This window comes from Parambassis ranga, chromosome 6 (genome assembly GCF_900634625.1).
Source record: "Parambassis ranga chromosome 6, fParRan2.1, whole genome shotgun sequence".
NCBI lineage: Eukaryota > Metazoa > Chordata > Actinopteri > Ambassidae > Parambassis > Parambassis ranga.
Window position 1 is genome coordinate 12,623,159 of NC_041027.1, and position 16,412 is coordinate 12,639,570.

At 41.0% G+C, this 16,412-nt stretch overlaps 1 protein-coding gene across 4 annotated transcripts in view; it reads left to right on the forward strand.

Annotated features, from left to right (window-relative positions):
- ca10a (carbonic anhydrase Xa) overlaps nt 1–16,412 on the forward strand; it is a 358,548-nt gene that overhangs the window by 154,441 nt on the left and 187,695 nt on the right. For all 4 annotated transcript variants that reach the window (XM_028408223.1, XM_028408220.1, XM_028408221.1 and 1 more), the window contains one exon: nt 15,771–15,889. The gene's annotated coding sequence lies outside the window, so the exon portion shown is untranslated. The remainder of the gene's footprint in view (nt 1–15,770; nt 15,890–16,412) is intronic.

Below are 16,412 nucleotides of genomic sequence, written 5' to 3' on the forward strand. Positions count from 1 at the left end.
AAATTGGGTAGAAGACAGTTAAACCTCTCTACAATACAGGATCAAAGAAAACATGTGAAAGAAAGAGAATTATTTTACCACCATAATTTTTTTTTGTAAAAAAAAACCAAACTAATTTGTAATAATGTAGGTTCATCATTGACATTAAATGTTAGGAAACAAAATTATACAATATACAAAGTTGGACGACGCGGCTAATTTGTCTGACAAGGCAGTCGTGTCCAAGTGGAAAGGACATGCACACAAGCACAAAGCAGCCATACGTATTACAAGTCTAGCGACTTTAAACTTTAAAGTTTTCTCCCTTGGTTTCTTGGGTAATGAACTGTTTTATTGCCCAGTGTGGATGTTTCATTTCTTTTCATCGTGGCCATACCTCCCTCCTTGTAATTCCTAGCTACAGAAAAAACAGGCAGGAAAGTTTCTCATGGCCAAAGAAGAGACACGTGGACAGCTAGCCATCTATAAAGGCACCTTGCAGCAAAAACTGCAATTCCTCATGTGGCCTCTTGAGGCTGGCTTCAAAACGGGGTCAGTCCCCATAGATCCTGGTCAAAAAGTCCAGTTTAACAGCAAAGAAAGTGAGCTTTATAAGTAATCAAACAACTACACAAACAACAGTGTGATGAGATGATGGAGACACCCTGCTGCAGTATTGGCACTGTGCTTTAAACCACTGCGGTGTAAAGAGACTCTCTTTAAGGCTCTAAGAAAAATATTAACACAGATACAAAAGTCAGAGAAGGGTAATGAAAAAGCAGCGCATGAATGCTGTGCCAGACTAAAGCTGCAGAACGTCACATTATCTTCCTCAGATGAGACATCCTGACACACTTTATTAGGTAAAGAGGAATTTTCATGCAGCTCTTTATCTTGTAGTATCATGAGAAGAGCTTCTCATGTCATTACTCTGCTCTCTGTCCTGTTTTCCTTTAATAACCCAGTCCCTGTCTTGTCTTGGAATACTTTAAATCTGCATAAAAGCAGGTGTGCAGGCAAGGACACCAGTAAGCTCGGATCAAAGAATGGGGGCTACAACACCCTTTTTTACTACACCTCAGCCTTTGTAGCAAAAGACTGATTTATCTCTGTAGTATATAAACATCATCATATAATTAGAATGTGATGTGGAGGGCATCTCAGTCTTGACTGATTTTCTTCTGGAACTGCCACATGATCTGAATGCAGTAGTTAATCTGCTTTTATCTGGTGATGTTAAACCTGGTCTGGCTCCAATGAATGAATGAATGTGGATAATTGCCTGCCTGCTTGTTTGCCTTGTGTTAGATTGGTGACCTGTCCAGCGTTTACCTCTTTAATAACAGTCGGGTCTTCTTTAAACTTTCGTTTCATAGTTACTCTACATAAACTGATGTGTGTCGCTTGTCTTCCATGGATTTCAGCAAAGCTCCTTTGTTACAGTTAAGGGTTTACCAGTTGTGTTTGTGTGCTCATCCTTTGTTGTTTCCGCCCTCGGGTGTGTTTATCCGTCTATCCTTGGTTTTTGTCCATGCACCCAACCACCTATTCATCCATTTTATTCACCTGTTTGTTCTGAACACAGGTCACGGGGGTCAATGGGCGAGAGATGGGGTACACACTAGATCACAGTGCCGACTAGGGCTGCAACAAACAAGTATTTTGATACTCGCCGATTATTTTTGCGATTACCCAAGTACTCGGATCACGCGTAAATGTCATAGTTTTTCTATAGATACGGCTGCATCTAGCAGCAGGTGGATATCTGCTTTGGACCGCTGCAGTGTCATTGCTTCAGCCTCCATGCCCAGCGCCAAAACCGCGCGTGTGTAAACGGCTCACATGCGTTTCAAACCCGCTGATCATCCTGCTACGCCATGAGAGAATCATCCCCAATGACGTCACTAACGAGTCATCGAGTACTAAATTAGTTGTCAATGCATTTTGCCCTTGAATATTACTCGAGTAATTGTCCCTAGTGCCAACATAGACAGTCAAACAACCATATACACCCACAACTACGGCCAATTTAGAGTCCCCAGTTAATCTCTTTGGTCTGTGGAAGGCAGAACTCCACGTTTTTTGTTTGTTTTGTTTCTTATGCTGTATATGGATCCCAAGCACCAAATTCAAAACATACATCTGGTAACTGTCAGGATGCAATCCAATAACTCTGATTGATTTTCACACACTGCGAACATATTCCTGACCAAACATGCAACTAATTAAATAACCACAAACCCATCACCATAATGATTTATTGGCATTTCTGTGCTGCTGATAATCTGTAAGCCCTCAGGCAGTTGCCTACTTTTCCCTGATGAAAAATCAGTCTTGGAACATGGGGCTCACAAACATTACATCTTTTTGCCTTTCATCCTTCTGGCATCACAGAACAAACTCCTTCAAATTAAAGGCATTAAATGTATAGCTGCTGTGTGTGAAGTTGCCAAGTGTGGATCCGATTGTTTTTGCAACATCTCAAGTTGCCAAAGTTCCTCCCACACAGGCAGGACACCAGAGGTTGGTTGGGATAACGTGGGAGTTTCCGTGAATTAGCTTCCTCATGCGATGATCCCATTTAGCTTCTTCTTTACTGTTTAATGAGATTAAGGGAAGTTTAATCACCTTTTAATCTACTTGGGGTTTTTCTTCTGGGTGGCACCAGCACAGTGTTGCCAGTCCATTCCAGTTTTTTTTATACCAAAAAAATCCCACACCTTAAAGGCTTTTCAGAAGGTAGCATGGGAAATTACCTGCAATGTGTTTATCTGCTGAAGTTGCATTCATCACAGAGCATTTTAACACATGTGTAATGAGTCTTCGCTGTGCCGTTGGCTGGAGGGAGCTCCGTGCATCAGATGGGTTTTTTGAGGCATGTGAAATGACTGCAGCAACAAGCAGGGGGAGAGAAGAGAGAGAGATCAAAGAAGTTGCACAGTCATCCCTCTAATAGACCTGTGCTTGTTGTGCCGGAATAACAGCAGACAAAAATAAAGCCATGTGGGTGGCACTGCCTGGAGGGCTCCATCCTTTGGGCAAGGCATCCGTGCCTCATGGCTAGGATTGAATAGCACAGTCTAATTTTGCCTGCAGTGACTCTTGATACAGGGTGTCAAAATAAAGGGCCATGTCTAACATATTCTGACACTTTTGAATAAATTTAGGTTTTCCTGACATGAATGTAATTAAAAGCAGGTCATATGTGTCAGGATGCTGTACAGAAAGGCAGCAACATGTCGCCTTTCTGTGCAAAAACCCAACTGAAGTGCTGTAAATGAGGCCAAGCCAGAGCAATCCTGGTCCTGTAGCAACGCTAACCAATAAAAAAAAGCAATATTTTTAATATTTTTCAATGTGTCTATTATTTGTATTATTATTTTCTTTGATGTTATGCAGTTAGTCAATTTTTTTCCTGATATTTTTTTTTCGAGCAGATAGCGGCTCAGACAGCAGCAGCTGCTAGCCGACTGTGTTTGTATACTTCTTCTTTCTCGTCCTTCTTCTTCTTCTTTGAGATTTTTGGCGGTGGACAAACAGCACATTGCTGTATTACTGCCACCAGCTGGGTTGTTTGCTCTGTTCAGTTGGCTGTAAATGGTTTGCAGTAGGTCATGAGTCTGTTGATCGCAACGGGAAGTGAACGTGATGCAGTAATCCAGCCGGCGAGTCGAACCAGAGGCTGAGGGGTTTCTGTAAACCTTTTCAAAGGTTAAACCTAGATCATTTGTGTGGTTACAGAAGATAGCAATAACCCTTTTTTATTTTGGTTGATTGAGTTACTGTAAAACTTCAAATAATAGCCCGGGCCTTTATTTGCCTAAATCGCAAAATTGTCCCTGCTTATGTTTGGGACAGGCCTAGCTAAACTAGCTGAAAAGTTGTCCACATCCCTTCCATCATTAATGTCATCGTACATTTCTTTAGCCTTGTTTATGTGTGTCCATGACAACGTCACACGTTGGAATATATTGTTGTTGTTTTTCATGTTACATTTATAGTTATATATTTGCGCCTTACCTTATAAGAAAATCAGACCCGGCTTGTAAGGCCGGCCTTTATATGTCCAAATCCATAGTCGGACCAGGCCTGTAAACGGAACCGGCGTCCGTTTGGGACTCGGCTATTATTTTACGTTTTTTACATAGTTTTTACGTAGTTTTACGGTTCTTCATCATTGTCAACAATAGCATATCTCAAAATATAGTTTTGAAAAAAGAAAATCTTTCTTTAAAAAATGTGTGCACACAGCATGTCACAGGTCACCAACAGGAATACACCACAGCAATAAAAATATGGACTTAAGTGTTAAATTGTCTACACTTTCATACAGCTTTTATAGCTTAGGTACAGAAAGTGCTTCGCAGTGTATTCTATCACACACGTGCACCCACACACTTGCAAGCAGAGGCATCTAAAACATCAGTCGTAATATTGCAATAAGTGCAAAGAAGTGAAGGACTGATATTTCACGTAGATATTGCAGTACTCCTAATTATGTATTTCAGCGGTGTGCTGCAGCACTGAAGCCTGAAATCAGCCGATTTGAGGCTACAGCTCAACAAAACCAATTAAATTCACAGCCTGTGTGCTATTTTGTCACTTACACACGCACACACTTACGTACATTCTCATTTAAATGAAAATAACGTGTCTGGTGAAAATGCAGGTGTGAGACGACAAGAAATGTCTTGTTTTTTGACAAAAACATGATCTTAAATCATCTACTCCACACTTTCCAGACAGGAGCTGAGCAAACTTTGAATTCCTAATGAGGTGTAACACAGCTCACCGAGTTAAACGTCCCCAAAAAAAAAAAAAGGTATTTCTTCACTTGACAGCCAGAGGACCTTGGTGCCCTTCTTTTATCATTGCAGTCAGTGATTTGGCCCTGCAGGTTTGCAGGTAACAAGGCCACTCTGTGTCAGTCTCTGATCGAGAGGTCACCATTTATAGAGCCGGGCCCGCCAGGCAGCTCCGCTGACAGACACAAGGCTCAAAAATTCAGATAGATATGCCTGCTAGTGCACGTGCACCTGCACACCACACACACACACCTCAAAGCTCCAATATATTTCTCTATACTTTTCACCCAGCACAGGATGATTACAGCAGTACTCTGTATTCTATGAAATTGTGATTTTTGCATTGCAAATATGAGAAAGATCACATGAGGCAAGTGTTCCGTGCTCAGAGCTGCAGGGACCAGGCAATCTGTTTTCATCAGGATGAAGTGGGGGGTCAATTCAGCCAGCAGAAAATCACAAACCAGCTTCAAAATAATCCGACTGAACTTTGTTGGAGTCTCTAAAATACATGCAGGTGTAATGATACATCCAACTCTCATCTCTTTTTCATTATTTAGAGTGTAGATACAGTTTGGGTCTGACAGTTTTTTGTAGTTTTCAGTGTTTATTCGTGCCAGCGAAGCAGTGCAGTCAGAGGAACTGCAGCGGTGATGATGGCTTTGAGACCATCCAGTTTCTGGCACTAATAAAAGCGTTGGTTTATTAGCAGCCTTTTAAGATTGGCGAATTCTTCCTGTTGCTGTTCCATCATCAGAAATCAGCTGCTGTGTCCCAGTTGAAGGGCTGCATCCTTTGAAGGACCAGGTCTGCAGAGGTCTGTCCTCTGTGAACTACAGGCAAGTCTTAAATGAGATGGTCCAGTCCAATGAAAGACTTTCTGCTCATTGTGGCGTAGCAGTGATGTTTACATTCAAAAGTTTACTCTGTGGCCTTTTAAATTCGTAGAGTAACCCAGCGATTGCCAGAGATGGGAAGTAACGAAGTATAAATACTTCGTTACAATACTTAAGTAGAATTTCGGGTATCTATACATCACTACTTATTTTTGTGACAACTTTCTACTTTTACTTCGTACATTTTAGCATGAGTATCTGTACTTTCTACCCCCTACATTTTCAAATCATTGTTGTTGTTTTTGCGGTTAAATGGTGTTTATTATGCCATTTAGCAACACATGTCAATAATATGCACCATCCAGACAACAGACTGATTGGTTCATGCTTACGTACATCACACACATGAAAGACAATCTTATTGGTGCATTTGTCTTTACGCGCTCTGACACACACAAGACGTTGAACGTAAAACGATAAAAAAAATAAAAAAAAAAACAAAAAAAAACAACTAAAACCAAGCGACAACTCGTTGGGAAATCATAGCACCAAGAACCATAACGGACTGGTGAGGTTGATAGTGGAGATTTCCTGGGCAATGGAGAGTCAAGTGACTTATTTTTGCTCGGCTTATATTTACTTCCGTAAAATGGTGGTTTTGTCCTTCGTTACTTTATACTTTTATACTTTTATACTTTTATACTTGAAGTATGTTTTAGAGCCTGTACTTTTTACTTTAACTTCAGTAAAAAAGTTGAGCAATACTTCAACTTTTACTAGAGTCTTTTTAAACACAGAAACTATACTTTTACGTGAGTAAAGAACATTTGTACTTTTGACACCTCTTGCGACTGCTGACACGCAATGAATTCTGGGATATATTTAGCTTTGAAGGATGCAGCCCTTCTCGTAATGGGATTGCATTGTCATACCACAATGATCTCAAAATGCGTCCTTTGAAGGATGTAGTCCTTTAACACACTAAATTAGCATTAAAAGTGCCACTAATTTGATTAAAACAGGTCACTGCATTAACATTCACATCTTTACCTGCCGAAGGTGATTCCTGCACCTATTACGAAAACATATTTCTTTCCAGAGGGAAAATACGATATGTTTCCATGGTACCCGAGTGAATGGTATGTTTAATATGCATAATGTATTTACAAGAGATGCTGTTAAAGAGGGCATGCTCAGAGGTGAAGCTGTTACGAGATGCACTTCTGATCTGTTGACAGTGTGAGAGCCTGCAGTGCACAACTGACGCCTGTGCATCAGTTTAGTGTTTATACTTGTACTGTGAGGATGGAGCAGTGGGCGGATGCACATATAGTCACTTATATAGCTGCTCAGATGTTTAATAAATCAGCTAAGGTTAGGATCAGAGGTTTCTGTGTGGGCTAACGCTCTCAAATTAGCTGACCAGGTAAAAATGGCAGTGGACTGACTCAAAGTGAGTCTAAACTCTGTTTATAAATTAATCCTTAAAGGTACCATGGGCCCAATGTGAGCTGAAATCTCTCCTGCAGCCCCCCTGGGGAATTATTTCACAATCAAATGCTTTCCAGTGACGGTGTGAATCCTCATCTGTCAATCAAGTGCCAGCATTTTCACACCTACGCACAAAGGAAGGTATTTAAAACCGCTGTAGGTGCATTTAAAGTGATGTGAGGAAGATATAATCTGAACTCCCACAACACTCAACATCCTCAGCCAAGATTATGTGCAACAACAGGGAGAGAAAGCCCTCCAGCTTTCAAAGTGACCTCAACCGGTCAACATAAGACATTCAAATCAATGTTTACTGGTAATATATGACCTCTGTTGGACTTACAAGGTGCTGCTGTCTTAAAAGTAGAGTATCCACAGTGTGCATACAGCATAGTGTGTCTTTGGAAAATGAGTTTTTTTTAGTAAAGTGATTAATATGTCTAATGTGGAGTTGAAGAACACAGTCCCACTTAACTAGTTCAATAGTTCAGAATATGAGATATGGATGCATACAGCAAGTATATAACGTCCTTCTACAGCCCTAACAATACTCTGTGCTGCACTGACACTATGTCATTTTAAATGAAAATGTGCTTTTACACTGACAAAGACACTTTCTGCTAATTCATCAACTCCTCCAGAAGCTGAGAATCCCATTAGTTTCCCTGATGCAAATGTCAACTCAATTTCTTAGACCGTAAATTCTTATAATAAAAATTCATGTTTGTTTTGTTTTTTTCTTTAAACACTCACACTTTAAGGTTTTTCTTTCTTTCGTTTTTTTTTTTTTACAAAGAAGAACATCTGCATGTTAAATAAATGTCACAACATATCGCCTTTCGTTCTAGTGCATTTAATTAAATAGTTTTTCATGCTTTTATCCGTCATTCTGAGGCTGATGTTAATTTTTTTTTTTTTTTACTTCCAGCTTTCCCAGCCACTTGCAGAGAAAAAGAGGCTTTCAGCACATTTTTGACACGCAGGTCAAGGGCTTTTTTAATTCCAGCTTTATGAATAAATAATGAGCAGTGCTGTAATATCATATTTGTCATTCTGGCACAGTGGGCCAAACACATTACAGTGCACACTGGCCATGAGTGATGGCCCACACGCGCACACACACACACAAGTGCTTCGACCAAAAGGGAAATGTTTTTATGGGCAAAAAGTGTAAAACTTATAACAATATGGAGTAAAAACATGCTATAAGAAGAGATTTCAGCCGCTCATATTTGTGATCTTCCTCTTTTAATCATTACCTAAAAAGTGTATCGCTTTCCTCAACTGGTGTACCACATGGTTCTGTACTTGGTCCTCTATGGTTGTCATCAGCCTCCACCTTCAAGGGCATTGTGGGATGGGGTGACATGTAGGGCTGCAACGAATAGTCGATGGCAAAATTTGTCGACAACTAATTTAGTAGTCGACGGGTCGTGACGTCATCTCATGGCACGCAAGTTAGGGTTGGGTGGTATCCAAATTTTGATACCGTCAAATGCCCTCCACATTTTACCCCGGCATATGGGAATACCGTGACCTGGGTTCTGCAGGTATTTTTTATATTAGAAGTTACGTCTCTCCCTCTCCCTCTCTCTCTCTCGCTTGCTTCTCTGCGCTGTCACGTAAGGACATCATGTTCATAACCATGTTCATAAACTTTATCAAACAACCCTAAAAGTGTAACGCATTTGAGAATGATTCTCTGGCTCGTGTTGTAGCGGGATGATTGGCATTTGATGTGGGAATGAGTGTCGAGTGGACACACACACACACACACGCTTGGATCGTGGCCCAAGATTTTCAGCTTTAGACATTGGAGCAGCAGCATGGAGGCAGGTGAAACAATGACAAATTAGTCGACTAGTTGTTAAGGTAGTCGATGACTAGTCGACTATTATAATAGTCATTAGTTGCAGCCCTAGTGACATGGTTCACTTGTACATTTAGCTGTGTCAATATCAGTAAAGTTTCCCTTTAAGAGAATATATGCGATTTCTAAAACGCCAAGTGAAAAGAACAACTATCATCTGTTATTCTAGATGAAGCGGTGTCTATCTTCATCCTGCTGTATTATCACTGCAGCAGCAGAGGAAATTACATGGAAGGTGCTTTATCTCTTTGCCAAAATCTTTACAGCCTTCTATTCACTGATAAGATGTTAATGTATGAGTGTCTGCAGGGCCACAGGACTGAGTGGAGTGATGCTGCAGCTACCGTGTGATGTTGCACTCTCTGTTCCTTCTGGGCACTCTTTCTGGAGAACTGCCAGCTGCTAATTAACACAAGACTTTTTTTTTTTTGTTCCACTGATTTTTAACAAAGCAGCATGTGCAGTTCTTGTGCCCTCATGCAGAACCAATCAGCCAAACATGGCTTAATCGGCAAAGGGAAAGAAATTGTACCTGAAGTGTTCTACACAGACCTGCGAGGTGCCCTCATCTGATTATAGCACGGCCCAGAAGCTAATTTTGAGATGGTTAGCTGTGATCAAAGAGACCAGCCGATGTGGATCAGTATGTCTAACGTGTCAAACTTTATGCACAACCTGCTTTTCCTTTAGTTGTTCAAGCTCTACTAACTCCAAAGATAGATAGATACAAAATCTTCACCCAAAAGTAAAACATGATTCAGAGATCTTGTTCTCTCTTTATCTCTGTCATTTAAGTAGTTTTATCCCCCCTCCTCACATCCATGGCAACAAGATTATGTCTTAAGCTCCAGCAGCAACGTTCAAGGACATGGCAGCTCTGTGTTTGGCAAGCCTGAGGATGTACTCTTGGATTGAATGAAAGCAACTCACAACTATTGATGATGCCAAAACGCTATGAATCAGGAGATGTCTGGAAGAAATTTATTTCACATCACTCTGACCTCTGAGGAGAATGGAAGATAAATATCTAGACTCACAGGCAGTTTCCTTACAGCCACGACACATTTAAGAACATGTAAACAGCTGAAAAAAATGTAATTGTAATTATACAGGAAGCTCTTTATGAGCCATTGTTTACCCAATTTCTAGTCAACCAATATGCCTACTGTGAATAATAAGTGATTTTAGGTGAGTATACCAAATTCTACCTTAACTTAATAAAAGATTTTCACATAGAGTGACCCAACATGCATTATGTCCTGTGGCAGTCCCCAGCTGATGTTGTCCCATTTTACATCCCCTTTGCAGGCTGTAAAGGCCACAGTTGTGGTCTCTTAAAACCATGGAGTGCTGCAGGAATCCTAAAACCTGGAAAATGGAGCTACAAATTATGTCCGGGGCATTAAACCTCATCAAGGCATGGTGCATGCAAGGCAAACGTAGTCATGCAAGCATGCCGTAGTTTGTTAATTTAGCTTGTTTACTTCATGCGACCATATTTAGGCTTCAGAAATCATGGAAAATGATGTCCATTCGTAAAAGCTTTATCCCTATTTATTAAACTATTATTTTGTTTATCACAGAGCTTATTTTTCTGCTAATATAAAAATCCTGTTGGCTTATAGAATAGAACGCTAACTTCCTGGTTGCAGGTCTGTAAAGGACTGACACTAATCAACAAACACAGCATAATCCATCATAAAGCGTCAGATTTCTGGTCTTTAATTAAGGTGAGATTTTAATTGACACCAGTGGTAACAAGAGGAGAATGCCATTTGGGAGCAGTATGATTTAGACTGTAGCCCTGCTGGTTGTCTTCTAGGATATTTTCTGTCATTAAAATCTCTTATATTGCTGCGTAATTAGTCCCCCAGCTGTTAAATGTGTTAAATGGCCTAAAGCTTGTCATGGAGCGCCGAATGGTTTCCTATAAATGTTACAGATTATTAACGGTCCAATAAAAGTCTCTACAGTTAAAAATAATTTTATGAATCAGGGCCACATTAGATAAATTAGAAGCCGTATTTTACTTTCCTTTTCGCCACTATTAAAATGATTACATAGCATAAATGAAAAGAGACATGATGACTTGGGCTATTTTTTAATATTATCTCATACATAGAAAGGACGCTGCAGCTGTTTTTGTTAATTAAGAGCACATAATTACAAATTTAAATTAAATATTTTAACTCAGCGTCAGTTTCTCATTTAATGTGGATTAAATAAGGAGCAGTACCCACCCCTGTTTCCCTTTAGCTCCCTCTGCTAGTCACACTGTCTCCCCTGCAGTCGCACGCATATTATAGCTTGCTGTGGATGCCCACTGAGAGCTTTTCCACGGACATTACAATAGGCAGCGAGCGGGGCTGGCAGCGGGCTTTGAGTTGGATGTTGTGGGAGGGCTACATGCGTCAGAAACTGAGGATGAGGGAGTGAGTAAGTGAGGGAGTATAAGGAAAAGGTATCGTCGGATTCCCGCTATCTACCAGCGCTGGTTCGACAATGTTCTCCTGCAAGTTCCCTCTGATCAGACAGAGATGGGTGACAGGCCCAGTGTGAGGCAGAGCTGCAGGCTGAGGGAGCTCAGCGCTGAACCACACCACTGCACAAATACTGTAACTGTGGATGTGTTCTGCAAAACCTACTGCTCACTGCACACATGACGAACAGCATCATTTGTTGGAGTGAATGCATGGGTCCATCAGTCATTTTATGGGTCACACTGTAACCACTTTTTGCCTTGGTGTTTGTGGAATACAATGTCATGGTTTGGGGCTTTTTTTTATTCACTTTTAAAATAGTTTAGTAGATTCTTGGGCAGTGGACGGTGTAGTATTTATGGGTAGGATCTGCATGATCTGCTCCATCTTCCTAGCATGTTCCAAAGACATGCATGCTCCAAAGTGGCCGTCCCTCTGATAGATTTGCGATTGGCAACCTGTTCAAGCTGTGCCCCGCCTGGACTCATTTTATGTTCCTATGAACCACCTGTTAGTTTGCCCTTACTCATGTAGTTGTTTTTCCAGTATTTACTTCTTGCCCTGTCACTTGCCAGGCTGCCTCACTTGACTAGCTTGTCAGAAAAGTTTGGTTTGAGCTGTTGCCACCTGCCTCTTGAGTCCTGTGTTTGTGTTCTCTTCCTTTGTCTGAAGTACAAGCTGATCAAATATGGACCCAGTGGCCAGACAGTCCCTGATGGAGGAGCTTCGCTTCGGAAAGCTTTGACATTTAATGCATGCTGGAGGCATTAGCCTTAATGGAAAGCTCTGTTTTCTATGGCTCTATAGAGCTCGTGTTCAGCTTGCTGTCCTCCACAGTTTCTTACAGCGACCACAACCTAACTCTAACATTGGCACTGCCAGCTACCAGCCTCCTCTTCAGTCTCTTTTTCAGGTAGCAGGGCATGGCTGGAGGTCTCCTGGCTGATCAGCCCTCTAAGCTGGCAGGCCTTCACCTTGCTTGCTCCTGAGGTTTCTGTTTGTGAGGCAAACAGACTCTGCCTGGCAAACTGGGTGGTTCATTTGGGTGTGCTTCAGCCAGCCAGATTGCAGCTTGTTTCTGTTCCTGGGAGGTCAACAATCAGACCCTTAAAGGGACTTGGAGACACATGATGCCCAGCCAAAGACCTTTCTCCTGACTTCTGCTGTGCCAGAGACTGGATTTGGAATTTATACATAGACCTTGTTGGTGTTGACTTTAAGAATCAAATCACAGTAGAGGGGTGTGTTTCCTAATTTATTATTTTCCTTATTTATTCATTAAAAACATTAAAATTTGTGATATTTTATTGTAAAACCAAGAGGGAAGTACAAAAAGATATATATTTTCTGCAAATAATGAGAAAGAGACATTCTGTTAGACAGTAATTTGTGGTCTTGAATCAAATTTCACACTTCCAGTGTATATTACATAATCATACTCTCTTATCCTCTGCTCTATATTTCCCTCCTGTTCCTGTTTCTCAATGTTCCCTGTCACAGATTTCTTCAGATCGTACTGTACTTTCAAGGCGCCAACATTCCTATGCAGCCTCAGTGAAAATTGGCCCTCTCTGGGGCTCTACATCAGGGTCTTGTGACTGTAATTTAATTTCAGTCACTGAGGGCCATTGCCTCAGCTAATCCTAGTGTACAGAAAGATCATTAGTGTTTGGATGAAAGACAGGGGTAGCATGACTGAAAGCCAGAGCCATAATTGTGAAGAGAGAGGGGGAAACAGAGGGGGAAAGGGGACAGACTGCTAATGAGACAGGCTGAAAAGAGGAGCTCTGACTGATGTAATTTATGGAATCCACACTTTGGGGAATTAGGATTTTAGGTAACTGGCTACAAAGGAGAAAAGGTTGTACGGCTTTAGAGTGTCCTTAGCTCACTCTGTTCTTTGAGGAAACATTTAACAGAGGAAGCAGTGTTGCAATTGAAGACAGACTGTGTTAAACATAGGATCCCAGTAGTGGAGTATGTACAATGCTGTCTGCTGCTGTGGATGTAAGTAATTAGGATCAGTTTTGGTTTATATAATTATATTAGAAAACTTTATTTGTGCCACAAAACTTCTTTTCTTTTTTAGATTCTGTTCAGACTGCTGTATTTAGGCAGTCAACACATTATCATTAACCCACCTACTCCACAAACAACAGATGGTCACCACATACTGTCAGGGTGAAATCCCCTTGTTTCTTCTGATCACCTCCCTGAGTTGGTTTGTGAGGACGAAGCGGATAAATTCTGGTCTCAAAATTACAATTTATTGAACAATGAGGCAGATTCGGAGTCACAGAGCTCTGGGTTGTTGCAACACAAAGAACAAGACAAGAACAGAACAACCAACAACAACGAACAACCATGCAGCAACAACGAGTAGACATGGAATTCACACATTGATATACCACAGGGGCGTTCCTGCCTGCCGGCCCACAGGGGCATCTACTGCAACCCCCCCCCCCCCCCCCCCCCCCCTGCAGACCCTGGGTCAGACAGCGAATAGACCATTAGTGTTTACTGCCTAATAAGGTGAAAGCTTCAATGCCTTAAATCTCATATGTGAGTCTGATCTTAGGGTGACCATAAACTGGGTACTCAGGAGAAAAACACATTCCTTTAGAATCTTTTTTTTATCATGTCAGAGGTGCTGCTGTCCTGAGTCTGAATTTATGACCATCTCGTACCAACCGGAGCTGTCTCCAGAGAGCAGAAAAACAACTGATCTCATCTGCCACAGCCTGAACCGCAGAAAACAAAGTTATATGACACACAATGAAATTACCACTTAATACATTCAGTATCCTCAAATTATTACTTTGATTTTCTATGAAACTTCCTAGCACATAAACATAAATCACATTATTAAGTAATAAACACTTATAAAAAAATAATACTTCATGTTATGCTATATATGTGAATATATGTGAACACACACTGCATGTTAACACAGTGCAGAATAAATTCTTTCACCCTTCAATATCCAGTCTGATGCCTCTGCCTCTGACTCTGGGCCACACACTTAAAGGATAACAAAAGTCTACAGCAGGAGTTGGAGTTCAGGCTGGTGGCTATAACTTTGTTTCAGACAAACTAGACGGCCCATTTAGCCACTTTTTAGCATTTGTTAGCAAAATTTGTGAAAATCCTCTGATCTCATGTTAACCTCTAAACTAAAACAGAAGTGCGGAGGTGCTAATGGATTTCTGGGTTTTAGGTATCATTCCTGCCGCGCTCTTTTGTATGTTGAGCTCCCTCCACAGTCCATCCGTTTATAAAACCATGCCAACCCCAGAATGGGGATGGATTTTTGGGGCTGCAGTCTAAACAACGAAGTCCAGACCTGCCTTTGTCTGGGGGGAATACTAAAGTGTTCCCAGGCCAGCTGGAAGGCCAGTTCTCCTCCCACTGGGGATATTTAATCTCTTCCACTGGAGGGAGTAACTCATCCCCAAACCAGAGACAGCATTTCACCCTTTTCTGGTTTAGAACCACAGCCTCTGATTCTCAACCCATCACTTCACACACAGTTCATCACTTATAGAGTATCTATGCGTACCATTAGTGGGTATTTATTATGGTATATCTTTTTTTATTATTTTGTATTTTTTCAAACATGAAACAACACAGCGTTGTTGTTCTATTTTCCTTTTCCATCCATCTTTCTAAAGTGCTGCACTCTAGTGAAAAGCTCCCACTTGTCTTCACCGTGTGCCGTGGCGCTCTCCAAGGTCCTGATCCTGTTGCTGTGTCGCATCAATCTGTATATTCACAACATAAACTGACCAATTCTTCCCATTTAATTTAAGAAAAAAACACAGTCCTGCAGAGATTGTTTGCATTTTTACACATTTCACCCATCACTGTAACAAATGTCCTTATTATGCTGCAGAGAAAATAAAAACAGGGAACCTTTATATATCACAATGTGTGCGCACAGATCGAGGTTGTGCTGTGTGTTGGTTGCTAATACTGACCAAAGTGAAGTCACAGCTGCTCAGTGGTGCTCTTTGTCTTATGTGTTTGCCTTTAGGCTATCTCATTATAGGAGGCTTAGTGTTAGCTATGTCAGCATCCAGGGTCCATATGGTTACAGTAATGATTCCAGACCTTTAAGGTCAGCCTCTAAAATTCATCTCTACCACACAGCTACTGATTGTTTATTTATATAATATTGTTTTTTTTTTTTCATCTCTGCAACATGCCATTAAAACTCCACATTTATATGCATTTATGTTTTAACTCTTTATCATAACATGTAATGTTGTGCTGCAGAAAATACTAACTGAATCTTCTTCTTGCTTTGCAGTGTTAGAATTCATACTGGAAGTGAAACCGGCCAGAAAATTGACGGACTAATTTAAAATGAACCACGGACATGGTGTTATCTGATTCCAATGGACAACGTTACATGATGAAACGGCAAAAGTAAGACACGCTTTGTTGTTCTACTGTAGCAGGAAGTTTGTTTTAGGACAGCATGGCCTCCCTAACAGGCTAATAGATACACTTTGCCAGGTGTTAAACTGCACTTAATTCAGTTGCAAAAAACACAAAATATTCCTTGACTATTTTTCATTTTTCTAACAATGACCAGTGGCGGTGCATTTGTTCCAAAAGTTGCAGCATCTTGAAGGCAAGTCCTGCTCTCTAAAATCAATAAAGTGTCAGTGTTCACATGAACTCTGCCTAATGTCTCACTGTGTAATTGTGCTAATGTCCCCAAGTTGCAGGAAGCAAAAATACACATGATGTATGCTGACATGTGTGCGGAATGAAGCTGTCACATTGAGACAGGTGCCTGAATATCAGTACTAATGAACAATTAAGCAGCAGCTTTAACAAGATGCCTCAGCCCTCAGTAGAGATCTCTTAAATGGGGTGGAACAGATGCCTCGCGGGTAAATGGGCGGCTTGCAGAGTTGGCCTTTTAATGCAATATTAACAAGCT